At 41.2% G+C, this 21956-nt stretch overlaps 1 protein-coding gene across 3 annotated transcripts in view; it reads left to right on the top strand.

Moving 5' to 3' along the window:
• Positions 1–3537: 3537 nt before the first annotated feature.
• Positions 3538–21956, top strand: part of LOC113028385 (zinc finger MIZ domain-containing protein 1-like) — a 108382-nt gene continuing 89963 nt past the window's right edge. The window contains exon 1 of one of the 3 annotated variants that reach the window (XM_080305452.1): positions 3538–3783. The gene's annotated coding sequence lies outside the window, so the exon portion shown is untranslated. The remainder of the gene's footprint in view (positions 3784–21956) is intronic. The other 2 variants (XM_080305453.1, XM_080305454.1) reach the window with 2 other exon arrangements.

The following is a 21956-nucleotide window of genomic DNA, read 5'->3' on the forward strand; positions in this document are numbered from 1 at the left end:
ATAAACCAGGTGGGAACTGTAAATGAGAACACAGACATCTCCCTGCCCACGCTTTCAAAGATCATATTGTACTGTTTTTATGTAAGGAGCAGCAGGACGTGCAGGAGTCCAACATCAGCAACATGTTTTGTACTTTATTTGAAAGGTTCAGCAGCATATATGTCTTACCTAGAAGGTTCATAAAAGAAGATGTCAGTGGGGAAATTAAAAAATATTTAAGCCATTTAAATTGGGTCTTTAAAATTTATCTAGCTTTTCAAAGTTAAATTAAAATATGGCAGGATTTTCCTCCACCTATCAGTCATTTAGCTATCTTTATGGCAGCCATATGACAGAAGACCTCGAGTCTTTCTCTGACAAATAATGGCTCAAATAAAATTTTACATGGAAAAAAAAAAAAAGAAATTCAAACAAACAAAATCAAATTTCTCTTGCCTCCAAAACCATTTGTTTGTATGCAAAACCCTGTGTGTGATCGGCGCTCGACTGCGGTGACAACACTGGAAAAAAACACAGTGTGTTCGTATTACAAATGTGAGACAAGACCGTCTGTTGTCACCACTGTTGACATTATTTACCAAGGCGACAATATTTCCCCCAATATTAACAAGTTATTTCACTACAATTGTGACAGTTTGCAGACAGGTTCAGCATGAACATTATGCAGCTCTATGAATTCATGCATTTGAAATATTTTGAATATTTTTATATATTTCATTGACAACAACTCATTTATTTAAAAACCTGTTGAAAATTCATCATGTGAGAATATGATTTGCATGAGACATTTCCTTACACAGTCTGACCAACAGAAATGTACAGATATATGTAATTAAGCTAAGATATGTTTAGTATTTAGTATTAGATGAAGAATCAGTAGATAGATAGATAGATAGATAGATAGATAGATAGATAGATAGATAGATAGATAGATAGATAGATAGATAGATAGATAGATAGATAGATAGATAGATAGATAGATAGATAGATAGATAGATAGATAGATAGATAGATAGATAGATAGATAGATAGATAGATAGATAGATAGATAGATAGATAGATAGATAGATAGATAGATTGATAGAACTGATGTATTTTTATGGTTGGTATAAAAATGTTGATTCACGTATATTTAACTCAGCAGAATTTTACATGATCTCCACTTCTGCTGTCCTTAGTGCCTCCTTGCGAGTTCAAGCTTTATACACCGCTGACAAGAGAATGAAACCAGAGTCAACACAATGGGATACAGAAGCTTCATTCAGAAAAATCCAGCAATCAAACCTGTGTGTGTCTCGCTGTGGTGTGACACTGTTAACTGCTGGACCAGCACGCCCCTGCCAGTAAAGCATATCGAGTAAATCTGATGTCACACAGAGTCTGCACTCAAGCCAGATGATGCTGCACCACTGAGCATCACTTTGCATATGATTTTATAAGCATTCGCAGACAGACTGTGCTTGACTAGGTCTCCTTGAACCAGTTGTGATGAGGAAAATTCCCCTCTAATTGGATCAATGCTTCTGTCTTGCACTGGCGTTCATCGGAACATCTCTCGGGAGGTGTTACAACATTGAGATCACAGGTCTGTGTGGTCGATTCCTTTTAAAAAATCCCAATCATTTACCAGAATAAAGATTTAATATCATGATAGCCAAATATTAATCTACAAAACTACTGAGAATTATAAATAATGAAGTCAGAAATTCAGGGTGAAATGTGAATCACGCTCCACATTCTGATGGAGCATGAATCTGCTGAATTTGGTAGCTCACGTGCGTGAAAAAAAGGTAATCACTGCATACTTGTAGTTCTTTCAGCTGGGTGTGACTCACTTAACAGAATTAGCCTCATTAAAAAGTAGCAATTTAAGAATTTAAGAAGCAGGGAGGCTCCAAAATGCACTGAATATTACCTGAAAATAATGATCTAAAGTATTAGAACATTTTCAAATGACATTTTAGATTTTCAAAAAGTAGCATTTTGATGATTAGAAGTCAACAAGTATAAAAGAATATAACAGCTGAGCACTAAAGTAGCTTAAAAACCATTATCTGGCTGGGCTGGCTTTAATCAAACCAAACTGCTAGTGATTTGCTTTGCTTTTTGTCTGCTTGCCAAACAGTTGTTTGTTACACACAATCATTTAATAAAGTGGTTTCTTGCATACTAAAGATTTTTGCTGTTTATTGTGCACCTTGCAACAATCACGCATTGAACACTAGAGGGCTTTATTGCAATTAACATCTCAGTAAAATTGATGGAGCTTTGGTATCCTGCAATCAAAACTTTGATCCTGTTTCCTGAAGTAACTGCTGCTAATCAGCTGTCTACGATCTCCCTTAAAGGGATGTATTCATCCCTGGCTAATTCACAGTTGGCTTACAAGCTTGGGACAGACTGAAATCAATGCTTCCTGTCACCTTTTAGCAGGACACATGGCGCCTATTGTTACGCCCATCCCTCCCTCTAACTTAGACAGCTGGGGTAGACAGACTGTCCAGATAGATGAAATGTTGCCTTTCTGTTGTGTGATGACTTGTAATTATAATACAAGTGCGATCTTAAGAAAACTCGTGTCTGACCATGATCGCAGGTGAAGAGTCACTCACAGCAAGCAGGGCGCTGTATTTCTAACTTTTGACATGGCTGCTTCCAAACAGGCCACAGTGAGGAGCAGCAGGTCAATGTGTGTTTGTTTGCGTGTGTGGTGGCCGGGAGTCTGGATGCTGCTTGGCACAGTCATGGCTCCTTGACGTCAGCTCTCAGCCCAGCCTGCTGCTGCTGCTGCTGCTGATGCCGCTGCTGCTCTCAAACATGTCTTTGTTATTCAGAGCTTTCCATCAGAGAGCGGCGACCTGCAAAACATGGAGGGTGGCGTCAGCGCCGGAAAGGATCGCTGCGTGACAGCGCGCGTGTGCGCTAATGCGCTCGTCGTAGACCGTGCACGTTCTTACTGCTATTTATTAGATCATTAAATAGGCACTAAACCCATTATTAATTATGTTTAGATGTTTAGCTTATAATAATGCAGCTGATAAACTGACAGATTATGCTACAGAGGGAAATATTATTGTCCTTGCATGGTTATTTTATTTATTTCACTGCCACTGTTATTATTATTATTATTATTATTATTATTATTATTATTATTATTATTATTATTATTATTATTAGCATCAGTGGCCAAGTACTTGCGGAAGTAGTTGCTGTCATGTTTAAAAACATATATTTTCGTCTATTCTGATCAGTCTAAACCTAATTTATTAGAGGCCATTAGAGTTAATACTTCCTTAGAAACTGTCATAAATAGCATTTATTAAATCAGTATCGAAATGCAAACTAAAATACCCAGCAATGACGCTTTAACAGCCTCATTATTGAATCTAAATGTACCTTCCTGTTTAAACATCCCCAAATCATAACTACACAATGCGGTAGACCCGGTCAGAGCCACAATCAGAGCGGGTCGCTCCAGCACATCCAGATACCATATGGCCGCTGTGCTGAGCGACAGTCCGACTCCGCTCCCGGCTCTCTCCTGATGGCTTCTCCGCGTGTATACTCCGCGACACATTTTGTCAGCAGCCACCGAGAATGGGTCCCTTTGGTAATAGAATAGCCAATGTAATTTGACACTTCAACTTACTGTGCTCTCTCCGAGTCTATTCAGTTACTCACCCACTGACGCCGAGCCCATTCTCAGTGGCCGCGAGGGGGGAAGATATTTAAAAAAAAGCAAGAGTCGAAAATTACCGAGGACTTTCTGCGCTTAATAACCCGGTGAGTAGCTGCAAACTTAACGTTGCTTGTTCCCGGTGTCGCGCTGCGAGGCTCTTGTCTCGGAAAAGGTTTTGTTTCCACTTTAGCTCAGATTGTTTCTCAACAATAGAGTGACCACTTGAACTGGCACCGAGCGGCACGTCGGAGCCTGTAATAATAAACCGCAGCTTTTTATTTACTATCACGCCGCTTCGTGGCGTCGGGACTGAACCGGCGGGCTGTTAATAAGCAGGTTGTGCATTTCGTTAGTAACAGATGCCGCGTTGATCTCCAACGCGCTGGGGCTTGGAGGCTACACTGTAGCAGGCTGTATGGCTCTCGCTCGCAGAATGAACCGTGTCTGGGTGCGCGTGTGTGCGTCATTTCATGATGTGGGGTTTGCTTTACCTTCAGCTTCTTGATGCGCACAAAGCACATGGTCTGTCTAAAATGGGTTTTTGGGTGATACGTGCAAGCTGTAGAATAACTGGACGTGGTAATAACGGTCACAGCACTGTTCGGGATTTTTCAATGAATGTCACATAAAATCATAATTTCCGAACTTTGATATCAACAGCACATGTATACTATTAAATGATAATGGGAAAAAAGCAAGCATGTCTGTGACAGCCTGCAGTTATCTTGTTGCTGTAGGTCATTAGCGCTTCATAGAGGTTTAACAAGTTGACTCCCAAAATTCCAGCTGTCTGAATATATGGAACCGGTTGGGGTTGGGGGGGGGGGCTCTCTCATTTAGAACTAGGTTGCCTTTCACTTGCAGTACATCTGTCCAGGAAGCAAAAAAGCATGGCCAAGTGGAAAAAAAGTAAGCTTGACTCTGCTCCTGTTCTACTTCCTAACCATTGTGACTGAGAGAGAGAGAGGAGAGCGAGTGAGAGTTTCTGTCATCTGTAATTTTCTTTTCTGTTACAAAATGCAAGTTTTGGAGCATCAAGCAAGCAAACATATCTGTGCAGATGTTTCTCGTCCCCCTATTAAGATGCACAGGAGAGCTCTTCCTGCTTTTGTGTTATGCTGTTGAAAAGTTCATTCGGCTCATATCTACTTTTAGCTGCTGCAGCATCCAAGTTTGTCCTGCGAGCAGAGTGTTTTGCACCGAGCCACATATGGGGGTCATAAAAAACCTCCGTGGGGACTGCAGTTATTAAGCACCCTCGCTTGCTTATTTACATGTTTGCCATGTAATTTCAAGGGTCTTGTTGAGTTTCTTCACTTTGCTGTTTTCGGAATTTGAGATAACAGCTGAATGAAAGATTTGAGTTGATGTCAAAGAAGGAGGCTATCATTGGCTGATTCACAAGCACTTGATGGCACATAAACACTGAATGAGTGCCTGTATTTGGGAAAATTAAAACTTTCAATTATTGGAACAATTTTGGTCAGACAGAGGAGGTCCTGTCCCCTCCTTCCCCATCACCCCACCTCTGTGGGGCCCCAGGTTGGGCTCCTGAATAACCACAGACCCCACCAGGCTGACCTTCTTCTATTCAAGTTGAGGATGTTGAAACACCAGCCGTCAAACAAAAGACACATTGAAACAGAGATCTGCAACCCAGCACGTGTGTCTGAGTGCTGAAGTAGACCATTTATTAACTCTCAGTTTCTTGCTGACCAATGGAAACTGTCGACACAACAAACTAAAGTCGTGAAAAGGACAAGTTTCTGCAGATACACGTATTAGTGAACAAAATCTAAAAATAAAGAGAAGCTAAATATATATATTTTTAAATTAAATCATACATAAAGCATCTTCTACACACTTGAGCAAATCTTTTCTTTTTGTCCAGACTCCAGGCTGGCTTAGGTTTGCATGTGGCACCGTAAGGCTGACAATGGCAACACGTTGTCAGCGCAGGGTGGAGGGTTCTGCTCTTGCTGTCCCACCCGCCCGACGGGCTGAGAGTAAAGGCGGAAGCTGGAAATGACTGTGCCACATGGGAAATTATTCAACTCTCAGATCAGAGAGGACACACAAGAGGCCTCATTACCTCCAGCAGCACTGCTGGTCAGCCTGTGAGAAGACCGAGAGCTGGTGTGTCTTAACTAGCTGATCTCACTTACTACAATCCTGTGTATCATATGCTTCTTTCATCTGAAAGAAATCCAACGCATGACACATGAGGCGTGACACAGAAATACACCCAAAAACTTTAGGAATAAATGCTGTTTTCAGAAAGGAAATATGACCACTTTGATCTGTAATACAACAGTAAAAGAAAACCAGTCTCAAAGGTTTGCAGTCTAAGCCTCTTTTTACCAACAGTATGTACTTAAATAGCTGGTAAATAGGCCTGTTAGCTTGTGTATAATATCATAATGTTATTGATTCAGCTTGGGAATTCCACTTGCAGTGAGCGGCTCCTGTGTATGGCGAGCTCTCTGAAGCAGTCTAACAGAAAAAAGGTGAACGAGTAAGCAACCGAAAGCTCTTCCTCCGCGGTCAGAGCCTGTGGGAGGTTTGTGTAGGTTTCGCTCAAGGTCCTTTTTGTGTTGTCTTTACTCAAGAGAATAAACTCTTGGGATGAATCACCCTGCTGGTATGGCTATTCTCAAATGGTAAGGAGAGTCGAGGGGTAGAAAGTATGTCACTTGGTAGATATAGCAGTTTAATCATGAGGTTTACCTTTGTGTCAAACAGCACTTAATAGTCCTGTTATGTTAGTTGTGAGTAATTACAACCTTGTGCAGTGTTGCTGTGACTTTGAGATTGTAACTCGTGCTGGAAAGTAACTAAATGCATTACTCAAGCTACTTCGAATCCTCTGCAGATATAAATTTTACATACAAAACTGATGAAAAGCAACACATTGTTACAAATGAAGCCCTTATTGGTCCTCGTGGCTTATTGTGACTAAGTGGAAGCGCCAAAAATGCAACAGGTAACATTTCACACATGGTGACCTCTAACATTTAAATTCATTTTACGATTACTTAGTATGATCAGCGAATGTGGTGAGGAAGAAATCCATTTTCTCACTTAAAATAAACAGAATTAACTGTATGGGAAGTTGTTAAGAACTTCAGGGATCTGCTGTAGCAATCACATGGTGAGAGTGGGGAAAAAGAATGTCCTTTTCAACAAGACTATACACACAGCAAAAACAGACTTGGGGGAGGGAGCAACAGGTTGGTTGTTGATAAATAATCAATCAAAATAAACAAAATAGTCTATGTAAGACATGTTGCTTCAGATTGGAGTCACATTAAAGGATCTTGACCCTCAGGTTGAGACACGTTAATCACAGGGCAGCATAAAGGCTTGAAACTGACTTCCACCGTAGCCAGCTACAACACAGAAAACATATTTTACCTATAGTATCTTTTTTACACATCTTGTACTGTTTCGGTAAAGGGAACTGAATGCAGCTGATCTGAATAACAAAATAACCATTTGCGCTACATCATACCAGCGTATTCTTCTTCCATATGTTATTCTGCATTCCTCGTGTGTGTGTGATGATTCGCGACGCTCCACCTCTGTGACACGGAGCTGCAGTAACATGTGTACCGCGCAGATATTCACTGAGGGGTTTTATGGTGGATAGAATGCTCTGACTGTACCTGTCAGCTTGACTGTTGACTGTTAATATGAAGCTTCTATTTTCAAAACACAGCTCAGGGAAAGGGAATCTGTATGTGTGTGTGTGTGTGTGTGCGTACTTGCTTTGTGCAGGAGGGAGATACAGAGCATAGCGAGGGATGGGAGAGGTGCTGGGAGTGACGCCAGACCGCACATCATTTAATCATGTTAGCGTGTGCAACCACTTTGTGCATATTTTCGGTTGCATTGGTGATAGGAGTTGTTATTGTACAAACTGTACTCACACCGAGAGAGAGCGAGAGATGGCTTGACAGGAGGGAAGACAGAGATGACAGTTTGATGCAGGAGAGGCAAAATAAATAGCTCTTTGGATTTTTTAGATTTGTGAAATTTCAGTTTTATGGCAGAAAGCGATAACACAGCCCGAGTCTGATTTTCAGTTGCTGCTGTAACTATTAACATCGCTTGAGAAATCCAAAGTCACCACGTTTGAGAGCATTTAAATGTGAGCCGGTGAAAGGATGACCATTGTGCATATTAGCATTGGATTTCAGCATGCTCTTTGGGCTTAATCCCACTGTTGACTTGCCTGCTAAGTACTGAGTGTGTTATTTTTGCTCTTTTTAAAGAGCCCCTCTACATAATCTCACCTAATCTAATCTATCCCCTTTTATAATAGACTCGGAACGATGTGACTTTATAGAAAAAGCTTTAGTGTAGATCCATACCAAACAGACCAGTGTGCTGCTTGCTTCCCCAACCCCTCTGGCAAAGCTCTTGTGAAAATGCATGTGACCTCTGTGCCCCTTGTTAGTCTGAACAATAGGCTTGCCTCCTCTTACAGCTGCAGCCATGCTGGAGGGGAAGTTTGCCAGAACAGAAGACACACACCGTCTGATTAATAGGTTTAAAGACAGCAGGGTTAGCTTCATAGAAGGCACAACATCATTAAAAATATAGATTACATTCAAGTTTTGTTTAGTTGTTTGTGCTCGTTGGTAGGCATGGGAAGCAAATGTGAAATTAAAATACATTTTTTAAATCTAAAACAGATGAAAGGGTTAATCGATTAACTGATTTTCTACTTATTTATTTTTGTTAAAAGTTATACAAATACTTTCTGCAGAGTAAGTTAAATATTCAGACAACCAAATGGACAAAACAATCTCCTTAAAGATGTCAGTCAAATCTTTTTCTAAGAATTCCCAGCATTATAACTGTTAATTGATTATGAAAACAATTCCTTCCTTTATTGCTCATAATTAAAGTGCAATTAAAATCTACTAATTCTTTGTTTGCATGTTTGTTGTTGTCAGCAGGGTTTTAGAATTTCAGTGGACAAATTAGAGCGCAAACTGAAAAATAGCTGTGCAAAAAGCAAAAGAAAAAAAAAGAATACAATCTGTGAGTCTTAACCCACACTGGATGTAATTGGAGCTTTGTGGGGTCCCCACCAGTCGCAGGCTCATGCATGTTAAATGTGACATGCTGTGAAAAACAGACGCGGATGATGACAGTGCATTGTCGCAGTGTTAAGTGTAAATGAAAGGCTCTGGATCTTGGAAAACATCCGGTTCTACAAAGTCTCAGCCTTTATAAATTTAAACAAGGTCCAACCGAGGATCCCGTCAAATCTTCCAAGTGTTGCATAGCAGGCATATTCCCCTCTTAAATGTGAGCAAAGACCGAGAAACTAGCTCTCAAAATTTGAAAATGTCTCAAGAGGTGTAATCTCACTATCAAGAAATGGGCACCGGGAAGGCTCCCGAGAGGGCTCTGCTGAAGCATCAGTGTCTAGTGTGCGCTCCAGAGGATTTTTTTTTCTTTTTTCGGGGAGACAGAGAGATCTACATCTCTGATGAGTAATGAAGGTGATTCTGAGCAAGTGGTGGAATTACATTCAACAGAGCCCACGGGGGTCCATATCTTATTGTTCTGTGACAGGGAAAATTAACTGGGATTTACTAATACACAGGGAATGTCCTTCCCCCATTCTCTCCTGCGCTCAAAGAAAAGGTCTGAGGGTAATCTCTTTCCCAAGCACCCCCACGCCCCCTCCCTTCCCAAACACAAATGTCAGATCTTTTCAAGTTTGCTATCGAGATGTAAAACATAAGTAGATAAAATCCCTGACATGTTGCCCCATCTCTCATTCATCTGTTGCCGTATGTTGACACAAAAGACGCGTTCTGCTTAAGTGTTGTTTTGCATTTCACCTGTTCTCCTTTGCATAGTCACTGCGGCAAAGCGTGCAGGTGACCCAAAGTAGATAGGGCTCCATGGCTTTTATTCTCATGGGATCTTTGAGTATTTGTGAGTTTCACGCTTATAAATTGTCATCGTCGGTACTGCTTGTGTGCAGTTTGATTAAATCTGATTGATGCTGGCATAAGACAACAACCCAACAACAGACTAAATATAAAATTTGCATTAATATATTTTGATTGGTGGGTTATAATGCATGCTTTTCCACTTCATTTAAAGCACCCAGACAAGAATAGACACATAAATCTTTGCAAGCCTTTTGCCTGCTGTGCATGTTAAGAGCACTTGTGTACTCACTGTGAGGTTACCTTTGTAAAATTAGCATGTATGAAAATCCTGCCCTTGCTTCAAAATATACAAGATACTGGATATATTATTACAGATGAACAGGTAGAACTTGACTTCCATAGTATTATCACAAATCAGCCAGACAAGACCCTAAATTTATAAGCATCACAAGGTAACAAAAATACATGTGCACACACAGAGAAGCAGTGCAAAACCATCAGCAGCCTTCATAAAATCTGAACATGGCAGATTACAGCAGTTATAGCCAGATGTGTACTCTGAGTAAGCAACCAGGCTTGCTTTTTAGGGATTTTTCATATTTGTGCAGTTTTTGGCAAGAAAATAAATTAATAAAAAAAAATGTTGATCTTCTCTTTGCTCCTATTTAAGTCCTTTTTTTGCCCTGTTTGCAAATCCATCTCACCAAAGACTCAAAAGCTGATTTATTTATTCATTTATCGTTTTTTTCTTCTTGATAATTTAACGTTTGAATCTTTAAAATTGGCACAAATAGAAAAAAACAGCTTGCACAAACTGCCGAGGTCCAAGGTGACATCTTCAGATTGCTTGCTTTGTGCAACCAACAGTCCAAAACCAAAACACATTCAGTTTTCAATTATAGAAAACAGAAAAAGTCATCACACTACACAAGCTCTTTACAGCTGCTGATCAACTGTTTAATTGAATAATCCTTTAAGCATCTGTTTACCGGAGCTACAATTCTCTTGCTGCGTTTTTAATCCATAATGATTTTTGTTTCTTTTGTGACCCAATCATACTTTATTTTCTCCTCCCTGCTCAAACAAAGTCTTTACTGATGATGAAGTGTGGACAGCCGTGACACCACACCCACAGCCTGTGTGTCAGCTTACACTGTACCCTCATGCTAACGCCGTGTCTGTGTGCGGTCGGTTACCCAGGTGCAAGGCATGCATCACAGACCGGAGCTGATACACTGACGTGACAGCTGTCGGCAGAGAAAGAAGATCACGAGAGAGGTCTCGGTGCTGGATAGGGTGGAATATGTTAACCCTTAACATGCGACTGATGCATTATAGGTCGCAAAAAGCACGCCTTCTGTTCTGAGTTTGCCTTATTTGTACACAATTTTCAGTTGATTGGGATTTAAGCTCTGTAACTTCCCATCTCATAATCCTCAAATCTCAGACCTCTCTTCAGTGTTAATATGAGGCAGACAAATGTTGTCAGTAGTGTAAACAGGCACTGCAGAAAGCTAAAGTCTGACATTTCCGTGGTGCAGATTTGCTCCAAAGTAAGCAAATATTTACCAAAACACCAGGGTCAGGTGTAGCCCTCAGCTAATTTGGCATAGCTGTGAGAGTACACCTGGTTTGCATCACTCAAAGCATGATGTAGCACAAATCCAAAATTTCTATACATTTACATTACTATTACTTTTATCTGCAGCACACAGACATTTCATCATATCTGACCATCTAGCATTTTATGTAAATTACAGGCAAAGATCCTAGAGAGCTTTAAATAACTCTAGTGTTCCTTCATCCTTTGGCTTCTGCAAATGAACCGCGACCGCAGACAATAGATTTCTTTCACACTAATAGTAATCAGTGATATCCTAACAGCCACCACTGCTGATGATGAATGCTAATTAATTGGGCAGTGTTCCTGAATGTAAACATGCAGTGCGACACATATGCAGAAACACTTCACACTCCTATTTATAGGTGCCGATTGCATAAGCTCTTTTGCAACAACAGGGTGTTCTCACTTTGTCAGTATCAAACCGAGAAAAACTGTAACTGACCAGATTATTTTTACACGCGCGCACACGTATATTGCACTTCTTCCTGGCATACCGTGTGTGGCCCAATGGGTCCCACGGCTTACAAAAATGTTGACAGTGGACGCTATTTTTGACCATCTGCTCCGAAACGAGGGCATGTTTGAGTCACAGACGCTGTGGTGCGAGGCTGTGCCCGTGATGTGCCTGGCATGTGGAGAGAGTCAGGGAGGGAGGGAGGGAGGGATAGAGAGAGATGGCTCACCCGAGGGCCCAGCATCCTCCGTGTCACTGTGGAAGTGCACAGTGTGCGGCTGGTTTCACTAATGTGTATTACATTAGCATGGAGGGTGATGAAAGGGGGGAGGCTGTCGAGGGGTGCCAGGGAGTGGTTGATCCTTCACATCTTGGAGGAAGAACAAGAGAGGAGATATCCTTGCGCTTGACTCATGGCGTAAACATCGTCAGTGAGATGAAATAGTGCGAGGTCAGAAAAAGTGTCTGCGTCTCATCTCTTTTTCTTGTGTGCGTCTGCGTTATCTGTGAGGCAGGAATGCGAAACCAAATCTGGGGTGTTCTCGGGATGGGTGGGTGGGAGTCACAGCGGGATTCTTTCAGAGAATTACCCCTGTGTGTCGCCACCTCTCACAAAGTTTACGACTTCTTTCTTTGGAGAGTAGTCGGGCCGTTAAACTACTTTGTAAAGTGCTATTTGTTTTTGCATCCCTTTAAAACTGCCTATATTTCTTTAGCTCTTCGACAGCATTTGTGCATATCGACAAATGTTTATCCTCTCTGATGTGGAGATTTCTACCTTTCTAGACGTCTTTAAGACTAAGTAATCACGCGCTGTCTTGCTGTCTCTCAGCATCAGCCATTCTCTTGATTAAGTGATTTAATTATTTAGTCCATAAAATGCCAGAGAAGTATCTATCCCAGTTGTCAGAGAGCTTCTGATGGCATCTGTAAGTTCTAAACTGAATGATGTTTTAACTCAGAAATAAAGTTTAACCTGCTTAGAGGGGAAGTATTTCAAGCTGGCTTTTAACAGTTAAGCAATTATCCAAGAAATGGCTTAATGACAATAATTTTATTAATTTGGGATGCACAGATATATTGGCCAGTATCAGTGTTTTTCTGAGGTGTCACATTAGATTTGTGCTGGCTAAATGTTCAAAGACTTTTAAGCAGTTCAGCGAGAGCTAAAGAAGTGAGCCAGAGTATTATTTTAACCATCAGCATGAGTGTAACACCACGCCTCCTGAACTCTGTTTAAACGCACTGATCCCTAAACAGGAAGTTAAGAGTTACCGCTTTTACGTTAACTCTGAGGTTTTGCTTGAGGTCAAACACCACAACGTGGCTTTGCTGTAACAAGGACCACCTGAGTTCACCGTTAAATCCTCAGCACTTTGTGGCTTTGCTGCTCTTGATTTTATTTTTCTGGCACCAGCTGATGTCAAGGAGCAAATTGAAAAAGCAAATTACTGCGGGCTGCGTATCCTTCGTCGTCTTTGTGTGCACTTCCTTCGGAGGAGGGAGGTGGAGAAGATCATGTGAGCTGTAATTATATTTATGTTGGGCCCCATTCAATCTGTCACAGTAAATTTTGCCCGACTTGTCATATTGTAAATCATTACAGCGGATTAAATGCTGGTTATGAACTCAAAAGGCCGGGAAAGGATTCTTTTTATTTATTTTTTTGTCCTTGTGATCGCTGTATTTGTTTGTTTGTGACAAGCTAGTTGTGCCTGATATTGGCGGTACAGTGTTTTCTACATGTGTTCAATAAATTTTAATTGGGTGCAGAATGGGTAATGTCACCGATGTTTGCTTTGAAGAAAATCCCTTTCAAAAGGGCAGGCAGCCTTCCAAAAGTGAAAGAATACCTCTGAAAGGCTTCGTGTTTCACAAGCCGTCCTGCGCATTTTGTTTTCTCATTTGTCTGGAATCAAAGACGGCGATGAGCACCGATGGAAAGTTTGACTCTTTTTCTGGGAAGGGGCTTCTTTCAGGAAAGTGCGAGAGAAAAGTGTGTGTGTGTCAATCAGCTGCTGAGTGCCAAAGCAGGAGAGACTGATGAAAGAGTAATTGGTTTTGCATGTTTCACATACACTCGGCGTCCAAACTACAATAGTGATGGACTGTACTCTTGCCTATGGCAGGACTTAGCTGCCACAGTGAGATTCATAAATATCCTCATGATTAGCTGGGCTCCTCACTCATTAGTAAGTGGTACGAATCGTTACTCCCAAGTCACTAAAAAGATTAGTTCAGAATGAATAAACTTTTCATGCTGCTTGCACTTCGGCTGCTCTCAGACAACAATAGTATTGTTAGGTTTCATTTTACTCGTCCCTCATGAATTTTCAGCAGTTAAATCAACTTACAGCAGCGAGTTGTCATACATGCGTTCTGCCACTCTTGAGCACAAAGACTGGATGCAAGCCTCACATGTCGGAGCAGTTGCTTCATTTGTCTAGAAAATCACTTGTTTGGAGAAGCCCTGAATGTTGCATCCCTTGATTTGTATGCGAATAACATCTACCCAAATAAAGCTTTGGAAATTTCCCTAATGTTCACTGCAGCAAAATCACATTTCAGCCTTATTTATGCTGCTGTCTATACCTGAAGACATAATTTCATACCTAATTTTTATACACTCTCTTAACCTGCTATATATTATGGATTTGAGCTTGCCAGTACTTCTAAGAAGGAAACTATGAATTATTTGTGTCATTACTTTTGCTGCTGATAGTTTGAAATGTTTTGCATAATAAACAGCCGAGACAACAAGTGAAAAATTAATGAGCAATATTGTTCAAAGATACAGTTTATGATGCGTGTGATGTGATGCTTGCTGATGACCAAAAAAGAAAAGAAAGAAAAGAAACTCTATTGTTTTTGGAATGACTGTCAACCATCAATTTTCATAACGTCATTGTTCGGCTACAGAGTATTTATTTTCATTAATCTCCACAGTTTGTATTGTCATGTTAATTTACTCGACAAGTCTCACTACAGTGTGAGATTTTAAGAACAATGAGGATGAAAGCCAAGAAGGCAAGGCTCATATCAGCCGAGGAGGATATTGGAAAGGAGTAGTCTACACTTTGCCGAACTCCCAAAGCTTCTTTTTTAATATTTAGCTCCTGTCAGTTAAAATCAAAAAGTTTCTCACTTTCTCTAAAGCTCGCACAGAAAGAGAGAGAGCGAGAGGGGGAAGCTGCTTCACGGGTGAAAGCCCTCACACATGAATATTTAATGGTTGCATTTTAACCAGAGTCATAAAATCCAAGAGGATGTGGCTGAAAAGAGAGCAGTGAGGAGTGTGCAAAGTAGGCTACATTGTTTCTTTATAGTCTGAGCTGGATGCCTGAAAGTCATGTAACTCTTCTCAGGCTGCAATAGTGAATCAAATATGTGGATTGTGTCGGGCTAATTTAAGGCCTGGGCCACGTTTAGCAACGTGTTGCGGCCTGTTTTTGCAGCGTAAGCAGCTTGTTGTACAGGAGGATGAAGAAATCTTGGACCTTAAGGGGCTAAATTGAAAATGTTTCATTTTGACACTTCCTCAATGCACTCAGGAAAATGAATTTCATATACTTAATCCATTTGGCCAGTTGACCAAATTGTGAGGAAACATCTATTCAATACGCATCAGTTTTAGCTTAATGGAGCTGGAGCCAAAAAAAAGAAGAAGAGGAGATGAGGGTATCTGTGTGTATTTAATATGCAACCTCTCCTTCTTCCTCTACTTCTAGTCTTGTCATGCATTTTTAAAATTCTGTTCAGCCCTCCGCTGAGCCAGACTTGCAGCCGACAGACACTGAGCTGATTGTTAAGTTTGATAAAGCTCTGCGTTTGTGTGTAGCTGGGGTTATTTTTGTGTACGTAAGCTTTACTTCACAGAGGTAATCATTTGTCATCCAATATTGAATCAAGTTAAATGGACTCATAAATTGCAATCACTTAACTCAGCCCAACTATTATGTTTAATATTGCTTTGTGGGAAAAGGTCAGCCGGCAGTGGATCAGGTTCCAGCAACACAGATAATTCAGCTGCCTTTTATGAGTCTTTTAAAGCTCCGGAAGGAGAAAAAAAATCAGCACCCAGGAAAAAACTGACTGTACACTACTTAACAGCGGGAGCGCAGGATACGCAGCAGCTCCTGTTTATGTTTTCTATCCTTGAATATCCTTAATGCTGTGTTTAAAGTGTGTGTGGCTGGCAGGTTGCAGATAAAACACAGTGGATGCCCTTAAGGGAAACATAATAAAAGGCTTTCCCCTCTGAAAGGTCCAAAGTGCAGTTGTCCACTCTGCACAGCAACAATGGAGCGCTTGTGCAAACGGAGCCATCAGTGGCACTGGCAAGCTTGGCAAACCAGCTTATCAGGAGGCAGGGTGCACTGAGTAGTGGGGGGGGGATAGAGTATGTGTTTTTGTGTGTGTGCGTGTTACTTTGTTTTGTCCAGAAGCACTGACCTCTTAATTAATTCATGGCTCCTCTTGTTTTTCTTGCATGTGTTTGTGTGAATACACGTTTATGTATTCGATCATGTGGAGCATGCTAACGGCTAACCAATACCGTTAAGGGAATACTACACCAAAAATCTTACCGAATAACACAGTGAGTGCCAAAAAACTACCTGGTTTTAGCAATCGTGCCACCATCATGTGATATCATAAATCAGTGTGGCAAGTGGCATTTGCATGTCCTAGACCAGAAGGTGATGAATTCAGTGAAAATTTTGTTTCCTTGAACCCGTGTCCACAGCACAAGTAGCACTGCTTCACTGAAAATGTGCCATATTTGCAGGGTATCTGCTGATCAGCAGGTTGTTGTTCCGAGCCGTGCCTCCTTCAGTCTATATGTTGAAGTATTTTCAGCCAAGACACTGAACCCCGAGTTGCCCCCAAGGAATTTACTGGAGTGTTTATGTATTTTTAAAAAATGCACTTGTAGTAAGTAAGCTCTTTGAGTGCTCAAATTGAGTATAAAAGTATATAAGTACCAGCCCATTTACCATTTATTACAAATTATTGTATAACTGGATTTGGCTGGAAAGGCTTAAATCTTCTTTGAGGAAGCCGAAGAATTCAAGTAAGAAATCTGCAGAGAGCTAATCTCGCATAAATGTTAACATGATGTTAAATCTTAGATCAACAATATTAGAGTTTACCACACGAGCAAGAAGCTGGGCTGGTGCATCAGCAGAGTAATTGGGAAAGAATCTGAGGTTAAATGAAATGCTTTACTAATCAGACAGAGTTTTGATCATTGATATTTGAAGTCTTAAATATTGTTGTCCTAACAAATAGTTTAAAAAAATTCAACTTAAGGCGTAATGAGAAGTGTTGCTTAATTGATTGGGTCTTATTAGCCAGCTGGTAGTCACACAAGTGTGAATGAACCAATGATTGTGATGCACGAATCAAGCGCCTGATGACAATCAGGGAATCCCAGCACTGATTTACTGTCCAATAGCAGGCTTAAAAGGTAGCTCTGAAAAGTCTGGAGTTACAGTTTCCATGCTTTAAAGTCCCCGAGCATGGAGAGAGAGATGCGGAAAATTTTAGTCAACCACCTATTTAACCCTGGAATATTACTGAGCAGATGTTAAATGGCTGTCATCGGTCAGGTCAGCCGGATAAGCACTGGTGAGCACTATCAACGTGTCAATATTTACATTACTTTACCAATTGCAGTAATATTTTTGCACCACTGTGTCCGTTTTTCGGCATCAAAACTGCATGCATGTAACCACATGAATTCTCCTCCTCTCTCACACAGGTACAATTTCAAGAAGTGCAGTTTGTTGGTGGCAGATTTTTTTCTTTTGCTTTCTCAGAGCTGTTTGAGTTGTTGGAGGAATGCATCGTGTGCTTAGTTTACTCACTTGCCAGATAGTCTGTAGTGCTTTCACTGCATTTCCTTTGGGACACAACACTTGGGGGGGAAAAAAAGGAAGTCTCAAGGTGCCTGTGTTCGGCTTTAGATGTGACTCTGGGTTGGTAAATATTTAGAGAGCAAACATTTTGATACCAGCAGGGATTATAGTTGGGGGAAACATGCTTTTCTAAGAATGGAAATGTCAGCATATTGCAAGGTATCATGCTACAATTTTTATTTTAATGCCTGTCTCCAAAAAGTAGCAATTTAGCAACTCAAATCCCACTGAGGAAACCAGATTGCTTTTCTAAGTCCGGCTTATTTTGATGTAGCTCGCCCACTGAAGCTCATTCTCTTTGTTCGAAAGCATCCAATTCATCAGCAGGGATTGTTGCCGCCTACCAACAACCAACATATTTGTTCTGCTGCTTCACCTTGTTGGCTTTGCAGAGAGAAGGTGCCAAAGGTGGATGTTAAACATGTCAAGTGCTATCTGCTTCATTTACTTGGTCACTGAATATTCATGTGCCTTTATACTGGTGTCAGCCTTCAGCCAGCCGTGCAGACAACCAGCAGCCGTCTCTACAGTCATCAGACAAGCACCATCCCCGTGTCGTCCGAGAGATCCTCTTTAACGTTATCTTTTTTTTGTTTTTTGGACTTTTTTTATCGTTGGAAAATAAGGTGGTGATTGTGCCCGGAGCTGACAACCATTTCCTGTTCCAATTTGTGTGGCATGCGAGCAGAGCTGTGCTGCTTTTCGCTTTGAGGTGCTTGGGGACGAGTCAGAGTGGGCACCCCACGAAGACGACGAGGGAGAAGGAGGGAGGGAGGGAGGAGAGCGAGTATAACCCTGTGTACTGCAGTCATGCCCATTTACTCTCCCTGACACCTCCAGGGACACGCTCTGACCTCTGCGGGGATCTCGCCCCCTCTTTACTCTCACTCATGCGTTTCCCCTCCGCTCTGGGGAAATCGCACCAAATTCCTTGTGCATTACAAGAGCTTTCGGGAGGCCCCAGTTGACGCTTGGCCTCGTCTAGACTGCCATGACTGTTGTTCGGCAGCGCTGCCGAGCCGCGGTGCAGGGTCAGACTCTTTGCATGGCAGCAGAGATTGCAGAGGTTGTCTCATTAAATATATGCTTCCTGGTAAGATGAAAAGCTCATGCTCTTTGTTGGTTCTTAAGATGAAAGGCCCCCCTCTACAGGCTGTACTCAGACAGAGCTCGATAATGTAAACACGTCTGTGCTGTAGATTACTCATTTGCATGGTGTTGCAGTGAGCTTTGATCAGTGATGGATTGCAGCTAAGTCTGTTTGTTAGTTAAATGGTTACATTGCAGTAAGTTATAGAGGTTTATAACTTAAAAGTCTTGTTTGGAGCTTATTCTGAAGTATCAGCATTTGAGATGCAGCTGATTTTGATAGGGAAAGTTTAGTTTGCATCATGCGTGTTCAGCTGTTTAGTGATCATAGAAAAATAAGAAAAATAACAATTTTGTGGGTATGATTTGAGTTTAAAGAATACTTCCTGCAGGAATACTCGAGGAAAGGAAAGAATAAGTACGCTATATTTGAGTAGGAAGACTCAGTTATTTGAGAGAGAAGAGCCTGTGCGCTTTACGTTGGCTGCAGCAGAGGGAATTTCATCTCCTGTCATCTCCCTGTTGATTAGTATTGATTGGTGAGGCTGAATTGGCCTCTTGAGTGGAAGTTGCATCAAATAATCCCTCATTCGACTTTCCCAAATCCATTGTGAGGGCTGGCGAATGATTTCATCAGAGGTTTTCTGAGCGTGAGGCACTGAGCTGAAACATTTCCTGCGGGCGACAGAAAAAGGCAGTTGTTTTAGCCTCCACTGTTTTACCTCTTAATGAAAGTATGGGAAAGCTGACCTACTGAATAAACTGCGACAAACAAAGCCGAGGGGGACCTGAACGTTACCCCTGCCCCATTACGCTATTTTTTTTTTTAAATCACTTGCACCTGTGGTTTGTATAGACATGAATCTTTTTCCCCCAGACAAAAACGAGGAATTCTCTGCAGCTTGGAAGGATCCCCCTGCTGTGCACGGATGACACGGTCTGCTGTGTTGCTGCCACTGCCGCTGCTGCCGGTTGGCTTTCGATGGGGGCAGCTTGAGTGCAATAATGAAATGGAAAAGTTCCAGAGCAGTGAACGCTTGTACGCAGAAGGTAATTGGAGATTGCCACTGAAGAACTCCGCACGATATGCTTTCGATTCAACTTCACAGAAGGGCAGACCACAAAGTTTGATTATGTTTGCTGTTAACCAAACGCCTGCTGCAGTACAGAGAAATGGGATCTTGTTCAGACAGAGAGCGAGGTAGGAAAGGGAGAAGGAAGCAGCTTTGGCTGAATACACATATTTGTTTTTCCACCCATTTTTTTTCGACATGATTTTGTTTTGATTGAATCTCAAGTTTTCAGTGTTGACAAAAGCCAGAAGGTTGTGCAGATACGAGTCAAACCGATAGGCAGACGGGCTCTTAATATAACAAATGACTCAGGGCCCATTTGTGTGGCACTGCAAGCAAGTGTTGGAGGTTCACGGCCTTGTTTAATTAAAGTAAAACCTGAGATTGGTGGTCCTTCAGCCACTTTAAGTCTGATTTGACACTAGAGAATCAGAGCGTGTTCAATGGAAAGCAGATGAATGATTGATAAGAGAAGCAAAGCTGCTTCAAATGCTGCTCTGAGGACATTAATAATGAAGGGCACTTTGAGTGCCTTCAGTGGCATATGGGAGACAAGAGATTTCATTACCTTCCCCATTTAGCACAACTGTTTTTGTATAGCTTTTGTTTGCTTTATAATTGTGTTATTATTTTATCAACTTTATGCTTAGAAATGCTGATAATTTAGACACAACCTCATAAAATCATGTTTGTCTTAACTGGTGCCCACAAACCATGGTTTGATTGAACTTATTTATCATTTTATTCCCTGTTAAAACATATTTTTTAAATAAAAATGCTGGCTCCAAATTAATATGTAAATCTACTATAACCTTATGTCCTTTTCCATGTGCCCTGTTTTTATATCTTTTCAAGTTGTCAAAATAGTTCCCTGAGGTGGAGAAGTTTTTCTATTAATATAGAAAACAACAACAGATTGCAGTGGAAACAGGCTTAGATAATTAATAAAATATTTAAAAATGTGGAAGATGTGTACATTTTAAACATTGATGTGAGGTTTCTCCACACTGGACAGATGGAAAATTGCAACAGATGTTAGTGGACCACCAAAAAGTCTGTGCTGTTCCTGAAATGAATACAGTAAAAAAAAAAAAAAATTACATATTTCCACTGGTTTCCACATGGTTTCAAGGTGTGACAGATGCTCTCATACCTTTGTCATAAAGTTGAGCCCTTCTCTTCTGCAGACGTTTCATGGCATCCGATTGGAAAGGCTTTGGGTGGTTTAATTCTAAAGCACCCAAAGACTTATATTTGCATCAAAGTCTTGGTTGGAAATGTCTATTTTTTCACATTTTCTTGTGAAAATTTCCTGTTAAGTTGGATAAAAATATGCACTGCGTTTGGATAGAAACTGTTGACACCTTCCCGTGAAGATTTTTGTTTTTTTTTTAGCTCACGCCCAATTTTTAAGCAGTGACTGGCTCATTTCAATAGACAAGGCTGTGCTCACAGTGCTGCTTAAAGTTTGACTGCTCACTTTTGACTTATGAGTGCCAGAGGTGCCAGAACACATAAAAGATGTTGGAAGCGGAAAAAGGAAGATGAGATGTTTTTTGGCAGTGTTTTTACTCTGTGAAACTGCTTCTCCTGTCTGCACTGTAGATCCTGCTGCTCTGTGTGTCTTTGTCAGGCTTCATGTCATCCTGCCATTGTTCAGGCCAGAAATCAGCACATACTTCCATTGTTCTACACTCAAATCTGGAGCTATACACCCTATTCTGCCCCACATTTCTGAACCTCATATTTGTTAAATATACTGCCTCGTCTTAGTCGCGGTAACCGTTCTCTACAGCTTCTGCCACCTCTCTTTGTGGTCTGCAGCTTATATAGCATCCTTAAATGTGAGAAATTGTAGACTCTTATTTAATTTAGGCTCAAAGCACCGCAGCGACAAAAGCATTAGCCTGAGTATTGCCCATGAGTGGAGGCACAAGTGTGTCCTCTCTCCCAATCCAAACCTAAAACCAGGTCTCGACAGTAAAGGAAGACATGCTTCAAAGTGCATCAAAGTAGTCCCCCATCCCTACCGTCTAAACAAAGCAACTTGTTGACATGGTCCCAGACACAAGCTTGGTCGTTTGTCAAGAAGTGGAGGATAGCCGTAGCTCGTGGGAAAGGACTCTGCCTGAAAAGACTGCCTGACATTTGTTTTCGAAACAGCCAATGTCTGGCTTCACGTTAAAGGGCACCCAGGACTT

The sequence above is a fragment of the Astatotilapia calliptera genome, chromosome 8 (genome assembly GCF_964374335.1).
Source record: "Astatotilapia calliptera chromosome 8, fAstCal68.1, whole genome shotgun sequence".
NCBI lineage: Eukaryota > Metazoa > Chordata > Actinopteri > Cichliformes > Cichlidae > Astatotilapia > Astatotilapia calliptera.